The following is a 13,084-nucleotide window of genomic DNA, read 5'->3' on the forward strand; positions in this document are numbered from 1 at the left end:
ATGCTGGGATAAAACGCAAATGATAGAAACTTGCTGAGGCCTTTTGAGACTCAAGATTCAATCCCAAAGGGCCATGACTAATCACTGTGTTAGTTCTTGAACCCAATGGGTCATGCAAAGCATTCCTTCCCTTTGCACTCATCTTTCTGTTGGAATTGGGAAGGAATGAAGGAAGGGGCTATAGCTGGGATACAAAATGAATAAACTAATTAATATAAAAAAATGAAAATAAAAGTGTCACTTTCCCTTGCCAGGAGCTGGTCACCAACAGGCACATCAAATCATATGTATTTTTACTTCTTTAATGTATGCCCATTGCACAGATAACAACACGCATGTGTATAGTGCATAATCAGATCTATCCCCTATGACCCAGTCTTGCCTACCCTCTGATAGCCATCATTTCCCCAGTCTTCCCAAATTGTATCCCTTTACTTTCACATCCTTTTTTTTTTTCTAATCTAGATTCTTCATATGAGAGAAAACATTCAATATTGTCTTTCCCAGTCTGACTTATTTGGATTAACATAATAACCTCAGGGAAATAAAAAAAAAAAATCAACCAATGTTGGTGGGACCATATGAGAAAAATAAACCTTGGCCATCTCTACTGGGAATGTGTTCCACTAGAGTTCCACACATGTTCAACCACTATAGAAATCAGCATGAAGTTTTGTCAAAAACTAAATAGAGGATTACCGTATGGCTCTGCTACACCACTCCTGAGTATATTACCTGAAGGAATCAAGTCAACATAAATAGAAAGAGTTAACCTGCACATTCAGGCTTATCACAACACATATTGCAATAATTTCCAATGACTTAGCAAACTCATGAAATGCAGTCCCTTCATCAATAGGCCAACAATTTGTCTTTCCTGTTCTTTCTTTCTGTAATCTGAATGTTGATGAGGTGGTGATTTAAAATTACTTTAAGAACACCAACAGCACAGGCTCTAAGAACAACAAGTAATAAATGGGACCTCATGAAAACTGAAAAGCTTCTGTAAAGAAAAAGACATTGGCATCAGAACAAAACAGCCTACAGAATTGGAAAGGATCTTCAGCAACCCTATATCTGACAGAGTGTTGATATCCAGAATACACAAAGAACTAAAGAAATTAAAAAGCAATAAATAAAGCAATCCAATTAAAAAAAGGGGTATGGAGCTAAACAAGAAAATTCTCTGTAGAGGAATATAGAATGGAAGAGAAACACCAAAAGAAATGCTCAATGTCCTTAGCCATCAAAGAGATGCAAATCAAAACGACCCTGAGATTTCACCTTCCAGCCATAAGAATGTCAAAGGATAAAAACTCAAGTGAAAACACATGCTGGAGAGCATGTCGAGAATTGGGAACCCTCCTCCATTGCTGGTGGGAATGTCAACTTGTACAACCACTTTGGAAATCAATCTGGAACTTTCTCAGACAATTAGGAATAGTGCTTCCTCAAGATCCAGCTATACCACTCCTAGACATATATCCAAAAGATGCTCAAGTACACAACAAGGACATTTACTCAACATGTTTGTAGCAGCTTTATTCATAATACCCAGAACCTGGAAACAACCCAGATGTCCATCAATGGAGGAATGGATACAGAAATTGTGGTACATTTACACAATGGAATACTACTCAGCAATTAAAAACAAGGAAATCATGAAATTTGCAGGTAAATGGTGGGATCTAGAAAAGATAATCCTGAATGAGGTATCCCAGAAGCTGAAAGATACACATGGCATATACTCACTTATACAGACCTATAAGATAGGATAAACATACTAAAATATGTGCACCTAAAGAAGATATACAAGAAAGAGGACCCAGGGTAAGATGATCAATCCAAACTTAGAAAGACAAATGTGATGGACACAGGATGTAGGAGAAAACAAGAAACAGGACAGGAGCCTACCACAGAGTGCCTCTTAAAGACTCTACCTAGCAGTGTATCAAAGCAGATGCTGATACTCATAACCAAACATTCTGTAGATTGCAGGGAATCTTAGGAAAGAAGTGGGAGTTAGTGTGACTGGGAAAGGACAGGAGCTCCATAAGGACAAAATATATCAGAGCATGAGGGTCCTCTATGAGACTGCTTCTCCAATCAAGGACCATGTATAGATATAACCTAGAACCCCTGCTTGGATATAGCCCACAGTATCTCAGTATTCAAGTGGGTTCCTTAGTAAAGGGAACAGGAACTATTTCTGACATGAACTCAAGGACTGGCTCCTTTACCTCCCCCTGCCCCCAAGGAAGGAACAGCCTTGCTAGGCCACAGAGGAGGACATGGCAGCCAGTCCTGAAGATACCTGATAAGCTAGGGTCAGATGGAAGGGAAGGAGGACCTCTCCTAGCAGTGGACTTGGAAAGGGACAGGAAGGAGATGAAGGAAGGAGGGATGAGAGAGAGGGGAGGTGGGATTGGGAGGGAATGAGAGAGGGAGTTATGGCTTGAATACAAAGAACCTGTGATTAATATTAAAAAAGTAAAAATTAATAAAAAAAAGGAAAGAGGATAAAACAATGTTAGCCAGCTATGTTCTATAAAGGTAACAAAATATGCCATTCTATTAAATAAATTACAAAACTGGTTTTGTTGTTGATACTTGTATGTGTCTAATTAAATCTCAATAATAGTATAACACCATCTTGTTTGGTAAAAACTAAAGAATCAAAATAAAATAATAAAATTAATTCAAGAGAAAGACACCATTGAACCCTGTGGAATTCCTCATTGATACTGTTTTCAACCAGGTCAGCAGACAAAGCATAAGGAATTTCTCCTTGGTTGCATTTTTGCCAACTAGTGTGACATCATTCATCCTTAAATGATAGTAATCAGAAAGTTACTCAAAGATAAGAGTTTAACTTATTTTAACTAATCTCTAGAAAATCGACATAGTCCTCAGAAGATGAGAAATGACTCTGAATCCTTGAATCCATGGGCTTTCATGAGGTAGACAGCCTATCCAAGATTGTCATAGTAAGAATTTTCAATGAGAGTAGATACTGTTTGTCAAAGTCTTCTTTGGAGTCCTTTGCTTTTCTTCCTTTCAGTGTTCTTTCTCACTTTAGAATAGCTTATTTGCCAATATGTGCAATTTACTTAGGCAGTAGCTGTACTAATGAGGTATACACCTTTACAAAAATTTCACTGGTGCTACAAACCAGATGTTGTTAGATATGCCTTTAGACGTTACTGGGAAAATTCAACAATAACACAGCATCATTTGATTATATCTTTTCTCTAAAACCAGTAGTATATAAAGCAGTAAAATGTAAGTCACACTTGTGCTTGACATCACCAGCAACTATAGGGGAAATGGAGGAAGAGTAAACCTTCTCTAGCAAAAGATCTGGTGGTAGAGAGGGCCAAATGAGAAAAGTCGATGAGTATTTGACTATCACAAGAGAGAATCATATTCAGCAAGCCAATAGTTACTTATATCCACTCTTACAAAAACCTGGATGCTCTTGAAATTATCACATGCTTGTCATATTAAGGAATAAATTTATTTTTATACAACTTTATTGCCATTGACTTGTCAACCACTAAAAATAACACCATAAATGATACTAATACTTGATTTCTTCAGAACATGAATATAAAGCAGAGAACTTTGTAGGAAGCTATTTGTAAATTAATCATCAGTCTATCTCCTTCTCTGTCCACTACTACAGATACATACCTAGGTATGTCTTTCACATACACCAGAAGAACTAAGTAGCAACAGAAAGCAAGTGTGTAGAACCAGTTAATTATCTAAAAGAGCTGTGATCTTTAGTAAAACAACAAGAAAAAAACATTAAAAGTGGCAAGGGGAAAAGGCCAAGTAACATATAAATGTAGACCTATCAGAATTACACTAGACTTCTCAACAGAGACTATGAAAGCTAGAAAAGCCTGAGCAGATGTCATGCAAACACTAAGAGATCATAGATGCCAACCCAGACTACTGTGCCCAGCAAAACTTTCAGTCATCATAGATGGAGAAAACAAGATATTCCATGACAAAACTAAATTTAAACAACATCTATGGACCCACCCAGCCTTACAGAAGATACTAGAAGGAAAACTCCAACCCAAATGAAGTCAACTACACCCAAGAAAACAAAGGGTGTAACTTCACAACAGCAAAACCAAAAGAAAACAAGCACACAAACATACTATCACCACCAACTCCACAATAAAAGGAACTAACAGTCACTGGTCACTATCAACGTCAATGGACTCAACTCTCCAATAAAAAGACACAGACAAACAGAATGGTTGTGGAAACAGTACCCAACATTATGCTGCATTCAAGAAACACACCTCAGAAACAAAGATAGACACAGCCTCAGAACACAGGGCTAGAAAAAGGTTTTCCAAGCAAATGGACCCAAGAAGCAAGTTGAAGTAGCCATCCTAATATCTAATAAAATAGACTTTCAACAAAAATTAATCAAAAGTGAAGAAGGACACTACATTTTCATCAAAGAAAGAAACCACCAAGAGGAAATCACAATCCTGAATATCTATTCCCCCAAATACAAGGGCACTGCATTCATAAAAGAAACATTATTAAAACTTATATCACATATCTATCTCAACACATTAATAGTGTGAGACTTCAACACCCCACTCTCACTAATGGACAAATCATTGAGACAGAAGCCAAGGAGAGAAATAATGAAGCTAACAGACATCATGAATTAAATGGACCTAATAGATGTCTACAGAACTTTTCACCCAAATTTTCAGCACCGCATGGAAGCTTCTTGAAAATTGACCATATAGTCAGTCACAAAGCAAACCTCAACTGATTGATGAAAATTGAATTAATCCGTTTTTCTTTATCAGATCACCATGAATTAAAGGTAGACCTCAACAACAACAGAAAAAAAAAAAAAAACCTACACACTCACAGAAACTGAACAACTCCCTGCTCAAGAATCTCTGGGTGAAGAAAAAGAAAGAAGCAAATTGAATACTTCCTAGATTTCAATGAAAATGAGGGCACAACTTACCCAAACTTATGAGACACCATGAAAGCAGCACTAAGAGGAAAGTTCATAGCACTAAAGTTAATAAGAGATCCCATATTAGCAACTTAACCGACCACCTAAAAGCATTAACAAAAAAGAAACAAACACACCCAAGAGAAGTAGATGGCAGGAAATAATCAAATTCAGAGTTGAAATCAATAAATTAGCAACAAACAGAGCAATACAAAGAATCAACAAAACCAAGAGGTGGTTCTTTGAAAAAAATCAACAAGATAGACAAAGCCCTAGCCAAACTTATTGAAAAACAGAGCTACAGTACCCAAATTAACAAAATCAGAAATGAAAAAGGAGACATAACAACAGACACTGAGGAAATCCAAAGAATCATTAGGTCTTACTTCAAAAGCCTGTATTGCATAAAATTGGAAAATCAAAGGAAATGGTCAATTTTCTTAATAGATTTCACCTACCAAAGTTAAATAAAAAGCAGGTAAACAGCTTAAACAGCCTTATAACCCCTAAAGAAATAAATTTTAAAAAGCCAACAAAAGTCTCTCAACCAAAAAAAAGCTCAGGGCCAGATGGTTTTAGCACAGAATCTACCAAACTTTCAATGAAGAGCTAATTCCAATTCTCTTCAAACTATTCCACAAAATAGAAACAGAAAAAAAATATTACCACAGTCACTCTGATACCTAAACCACACAAGGACTCAACAAAGAAAGAAAATTTCAGACCAATCTCCCTTATGAACATTGATGGAAAAATACTCAATAAGATACTTGTGGTCTGGAGAGATGGCTCAGAGGTTAAGAGCACTGTCTGCTCCTCCAAAGGTCCTGAGTTCAATTCCCAGCAACCACATGGTTGCTTACAACCATCTATAATGAGATCTGATGGCCCCCCTTCCGGCCTGCAGGCAAAACACTATATACATAATAAATAGATAGATAGATAGATAGATAGATAGATAGATAGATAGATAGATAGATAAATAAATCTATCTAAAAAAATTTCATAACCTCCACTTGAAAAAAAAGATACTTGCAAACCAAATTCAAGAATACATCATCCACCATGACCAAATAGGCTTCATCCCAGGGATGCAGGGGTGGTTCAACATACAAAAATCCATCAACATAATCTACTATATAAACAAACTGAAAAATCACATGATCATCTCATTAGATGCAGAAAAAGCCTTTGACAAAATCCAAAACCCCTTCATAATAAAAGTCTTGGAGAGATCAGGGATATAAGGCCCACACCTAAACATAGGAAAGGCTACATACAGCAAGAAAATAGCCAACATCATACTGAATGGAGAGAAACTCAAAGCAATCCTACTAAAATCAGTGACAAGACAAGGTTGCCCACTCTCTCCATATATTCAATATAATACTTGAAGTCCTAGCTAGAGCAATAAGACAAGTAAAGGAGATCAAGGCGATACAAATCAGAAAGAAAGAGGTCAAAGTTTCACTATTCACAGATGACATGATACTATACATGAGCAATGCCAAAAATTCAACCAGAGAACTCCTTCAGCTGATAAACACCTTCAGCAAAGTGGCTGGATACAAAATTAACTAAAAATATCAGAAGCCCTCCTGTATACCAAAGACAAATGGGCCGAGAAAGAGATTAGGGAAACCACACCCCCCACAATAGCCACAAATAATGTAAAGTATCTAGGGGTAACTCTAACCAAGGAAGTCAAAGACTTGTATGATAAGAACTTCAAGTCTCTGAAGAAAGAAACTGAAGAACACACCAAAAGATGGAAAGATCGCCCATGTTCATGGATCAGCAGGATTAGCATAGTAAAATAGCCATCTTACCAAGGGCAATCTACAGATTCAGTGCAATCCCCATCAAAATACCAACACAACTTTTCAGAGTCCTTGAAAGAGCTATTCTAAACTTCATATGGAAAAAAAAAACAGAATAGTGAAAACAATAATAGAACTTCTGGAAGTATCTCCATACCTGACCTCAAGCTATGCTACAGAGCAAGAGTAATAAAACTGCATGGTACTTACATAAAAATAGGCTGGTTGATCAACTGAATCAAATCAAAGACCCAGAAATGAACCCATACTCCTATGCACACCTGATTTTTGACAAAGGAGCCAAAACAATATAATGGAAAAAAAGACAGCATTTACAACAAATGGTGCTGATCTAACTGGATGTCTACATGTAGAAAAATGCAAATTCATTCATATTTATCACCCTGCACAAAACTAAAGTCCAAGTGGATCAAAGACCTCAACCTCAAACCAGATACACTAAATCTGCTAGAGGAGAAAATGGGGAAGAGCCTTGAACTTATTGGCATAGGAAACAACTTCCTGAACAGTACGCCAACAGCTCAGGCTCTAAGCTCTACAATTAATGAATGGGACCTCTTGAAACTGAAAAGCTTCTGTAAAGCAATGGACATTATTATAGAATGAAAAGGCAGCCTACAGATTGGAAAAAGATTTTCACCAATCCTGATTCTGATGTGGGGCTCTGCTGGATAAGGTTGAAGTCTGTCATCTCCAGAGAGCCAATTTATTTGTACAAGGTCTCCTATTGTGTGATAGACTCCTATTTCTCAGTGGGGTTCTATCCACCCTCATCTGGGTAGTTCCAGATCTTGTAAGGAGGTCACACAGCCCTCAGGACATATTAGAGGCCAGCCTCTTCCCTGATAAGAAAACTGTTCTAGGAATTCCTAAAAATGCCCCACCCTGCTAAGGATCTTAATCCAGCAGCGGCCTTCAATTGTACTTGGAGATCCTGTGACACACACCCCCATAGGATAATTAAGGCCTGAATTGTCTTGTGATAGGATCATTAAGTATCTCTGACCTCCTGACCCCAGTGAATCAAACACATTCACCCTCGAAATCCCTCCCTCTGCCCTGGGTTTATATTGCCCTTGATTTTACTTGATAAAAGTTTTGCGCCTTCTCACTTCAAGACTGTCTCAGATTTGTCGTTTATCCTCCACGGGGTCGAATCACACTGGGCCTGCCCTCCTGCTCACTGGGCCTGGGCCTGGACCTGGACCCCACTGTGCCAGGGCCTCACTTGGCCTGTGTCTTGGCTGCAAGCTGACATGGCCTGGGCCTTGGCCCACACTTCTGCCATACTCAGTACAGCAGCTTCACCAAGAGCTGTTAACACTTTGGTATCTGTTATTATTTATTAAAAAGCTGGTGACAACCTATATTCTCTGCAAGAAGTTTATTAGGAGGGTATGGAGGAAGGGGAAAGCAGGACATGAGAGAGAGAGAAAAGGGAAAGGGGGGTGCCCCAAGAAAAAGAGGGAGAGAGACAGAGAGAGAAAGAGAGTGTAAGAGTGTAGGAGAGAGAGAGAGAATGTAATAGAGGGACCACGTGTCGGGGTTAGCCCTTTAAGGGGCAAGGTAACCACCCCTTCCAGGTGTGGCCACCTGCCTGGCAACACATGATGACATCATAGGTTGTTGGGTAACCCAGGAGCAGGTTGTGTTCCAAAATACTAACAGTATCTCCATAGGCTTTGGAACGCTCAAACTTCCACTGCCAGTGTCGCTCTATTGCTCAAAGAGCCAAACAGTAACATTCTGCAGAAAACCCTTTCCACAGCACAGCTTAGCACACTCAGGCCTTACCCTAAGGCACTCTGGCTGCCCCTGAGAGAAGCAGAACCCCGTTCTCTGTCCGGAAACCAAGTTCCAGGACCCCAGCTGAGATCCAGATCCCCACTAAATGGAGAACAACAACATAAAAAGGGCTAATATACAGAATATATAAAGAACTCAAGAAAGTAAACACCAACAAACCAAATAATCCTTTTCAAAATGGGTACAGAGCTAAACAGAGAATTCAACAGAGGACTCTCTAATGGCAGAGAAACACTTAAATGCCCAGCATTCTTGGCCATCAGGGAAATGCAAATCAAAACAACTCTGATATTCCATCTTACACCTGTCTGAATGGCTAAGATCAAAAACTCAAGTGACAACACATGCTGGAGAGGATAAGGAGAAAGAAGAACCCTCCTCCACTGCTGGTGGGAGTGTGAACTTGTACAGCCACTTTGGAAATCAATCTGGTGCTTTCTCAGAAAACTGGGAATAGCCATACCTCAAGATCCAGCTATAACCGCTTCTGGGTATACACCTGAAAGATGCTCCACCACACAACAAGGACATTTGCTCAACCATATTTATAGCAGTTTTATTCATAATAGCCAGAATATGGAAACAACCTAGATGTCCCTCAACCAAAAAAAGTAGATAAAGAATCTGTGGTGCATTTACGAAATGGAATAGTACTCAGCCATTGAAAACAAAGAAATCATGAAATTTGCAGGCAAATGGATAGAACTAGAAAAGGTCATCCTGAGTGAGGTAACACAGACCCAGAAAAACACACATGGTATATATTCATTTACAAGAGGATTTTAATAATATAGTATAGTTTAGACATACTACAATTCACACACCCCAAGAAGATAAGTCCAATGAACACCTTGGCCCACTCATTGGGAGACTGGGGGATATCTCTGACACAGACTATGTTGCCTACTTTCTGATCACTTTCCCCAATGGAATTTCCCTACAAGGCCACAATGGAGATGAAATCATTCCTCATGTGAAAAGATGAGCTGGGGTGTCTGGGTAGGACGGCTCCCCTATTATGAGGAATAGGGGAGAGGAGATGCAGGAGGAAGGGTGGGACTGAGAGGAGAGGAGAGAGGGTCCTATGACTGAGACGTAATTAAAAATGAAACAAATGTACAATATAACTTTGGATATATTGGTACAGAACATTATTAACACTGGAACAAACTTCAGCATCTTATAGTCTGGGTACATAATCAATCACTTTCACACATTTTTATTTACACATAAGCATGCATATATAAATTTGTCAAAAAATAAATATAAAGTTTATATATGAGAAAGTTACTCATATTTAATATCTATATTTCTCAGCAAGTCATGTTTAATCACAAATATGGCAAAAGCAATTATCTAAAGAGTCAAAAGCCCATGGGTATCGGGGATTGTGGTTCTGAGACTACAAGGTTTTACACATTATAAGAATCTGGATGGCAAATGTAAATTTATTAGAGCATGTGCTTTTAAGCAGATTATCAGCAATTCCTGTAAGAATCTGTTATGCAGAGGTTTTGCATTGCTGAGTACATAAACATGCTAGAATCAGCTTATACCAAAAGGAGATGAAGGCTTACCCTCTGCTTCAGACATTGCTCTGTGTATCTGTTCTTCCCCTATTCATTTTCCACTGTTTACTTAAACCAACATATCGTAGTGCACAATACATGTTTAACATATACAATAAATATGAATTGTAGGTAATTATTAAGCCACAGTCAACAATGTGTTCTAAACATTCTGGGTCATGTTGGGTCTTATCTTATATACTTTTAATATCAATATGTTAGTTTCCACTCCCCCAAAAATGTGACAAATACTGTCCTGGAATGTCTGACATAGCAAAAGGTGCCACTCCAGCCCTGGTGACAGGTTTGAGGACAGGCTGCAGGTGCCTGGGGAGCAGTGTGTATCTGCTGTGCAGAAGTAGATGGCTGAGTCTCCAGGCTGAGTGGCTGTGACTTGCAGAGACAGGTGTTTCTCTTTCTTATCTAACAAAAAGCTGAGTCTTTGGTACTGCTTTCTTTCCATATTTGAACGGATGTCAATGATGAACTGAGGACCCTTCCCAGGCTCTTGCTTATACCAAGGGAAGTAGGCTGAGGCACTGTCAGTGTAAGTGCAGTTGATGACAGCACTGTCTCCCTCCTGGACATTCAGGGAAGAAAGGTGCTGTTTCACCTGCTCACCTTGGCTCTCCCCTATGCAGAAAGATGGAGAGAAAGGTTTTCAAGTCATTTCTCTTCCTTAATTACTGCTCTAGTAAGCAAAAAAAGGCTGAATGAAACCATTTTCTGGGCATCTAAGGACCATCCACTAACACACTCTATTCCCCCCCCCCCCCACACACACACACCCCATCCTCAACTCACAGTCCATCTGCAGCCAGAGGAAAATGAATAAAGCATGAACAGCTGTCTTCATGGTGCTTCCTATTCAGATCAGTTGAAGATGCTCAGTCTCCAGCCAGTTGAGCCACTTGCAAGTCTAGATTGGCCCTTATGACAGTCACACCTGCTGAGTTAATTGCCCAGCCAGTGAGAAGCAAGCCTGTTCATTGAGAATTATCTGAGATCTCCTTTCAGTGCATCAGCTGAGGTGCACTGCCACCATGTGGCCAGATTTCTAACTGCTGGATTCTAGCTTCTTTCCTAGTATTCTAAGTTACATTAAATAGATAGATAGATGATAGATAGATAGATAGATAGATAGATAGATAGATAGATAGATAGATAGATAGACTTCAAAAGAGACTCCAGCCCACCTGTGCCATCCCTACTCTTCCAAACATAGCTGTGCTCATGTAGACTGTGAACCAGCCTAACCAGGTGAGAGTTTGTTTTATCTTCTTATTCACCCTGTGAGTATCACATTCTCAGACCTAGCTGGGCTCCTGGCATGTGAACCAGTGTAACCAGAAGAGTGCTCCAGGTCCCCAATTGCCCACTCCATCCCCACACTCGCAAGCCTAGCTGTGGTTCCTTCACCTGTAAAGCAGCTCATCCAATTGGAAAGACCAGATCTCCATCGACTCACATCTCCCCACAACCAGAAAGCATATTATAGGTCCTGTCACTTGCAAACCATCCTAGACTGGTAAATTTCCCAGAACCTCCCTGTAGCATCCCCACACTCACAGGCACAGCTCATCTTGGACAGCTTTTGCACCAGCACAGAGACCCAGTCCTGAGTCACATTCACACACTTTCTTGATTAACACAGAAGCAGAGTCACTTTCATGCCTACCATCAATAACGAGTATCTGTATCTGAATGACTTACCTACCAACTCTTAGAATCTGATCTGAATGCAACCAAGCTTGAGAAACATCAAAAACGGGCACAAAATGCTACTCAGCAGAGGAAGGCTGCAATATCAGACATAGTGAAAGAAGTCAGCGTGCCGAGATCATATAACAAACACAAAATAGGAAAGGCCAAGACAGCCCCACTCCCACACAACCCCACCAGTCCTATAGAAATGTTTTCCTATGAGAATTATCAAGGGGAGCATAAGCACACAAATACAGGTGATCCTATACTAATATACCACAAAAATTTAGCCTTTAAACTAAAATTAATCAGAAGGGATGAGGAGAAACCCTTAAAGGCTTTCTAGTATTCAAAAAAAATTTATGAAGGCCCTACATACCCAAAGTTGTGGAGCACAATGAAAGGAGTGCTAAGAGGAAAGTTCATAGCAATAAGTGCCTTCATAAATTGGAGAGATCTCATACTAGAAATATCTGAAAGTTCAAGTAGAGAGATAAGCAGATACACAAAAGAGGAGTAGGTGAAAGGAAAAGAGGAAAAACTTTATTTTAGCTTATACTTTCAGAACACAGTCCACTGAGCATAGTCACTGAGGGAGGTCAGTGCAGAAACTTGAAATCAGCCTTGCTTTCTGGTCTATACAACATTACCTCTGGCCCAGCAAAACACTTTACAGCCAAAGAGGTGCAGGAAAACAGGAGACTAGTGCTTACTATCTGGCTTGCAGTTCAGCTTATGCTCATCTCTTGCTTAGGAACACCTGCCTAGGGATGGCCTGGCCCTTAGTGAGCTGGACCTAACTGTAGGAGTTAACAGCCAAGACAATGCCCAAAGACAAATCTATGAGCCTTCCCCTCCCCACAGGCCAGAAATCCAGAAGAATAAGTATCCTTAGTGTGCAAAATCCAAGTGAAATATCTGCAATGCAAGCCCTTCACCTAAGATTCACCGAAGTCACAGAAGAGGTGGCAGAGAGATTGGAAGAGCCAGAGGACTAGAATCCCTGCTGCTGGAGACATTCCCCCAGAAATGACAAGGAAATGCAATCACACATCTCAAAAATATGGTTGCCTGAGCAAAATAAATATAATGATAACATCAGTTGGCATGTCAACATGGGTAAGGGAGAGTCCACATGCCTCAATGAAGACATTGAGGTT

This window comes from Meriones unguiculatus, chromosome 9 (assembly GCF_030254825.1).
Source record: "Meriones unguiculatus strain TT.TT164.6M chromosome 9, Bangor_MerUng_6.1, whole genome shotgun sequence".
NCBI classification, from domain to species: domain Eukaryota; kingdom Metazoa; phylum Chordata; class Mammalia; order Rodentia; family Muridae; genus Meriones; species Meriones unguiculatus.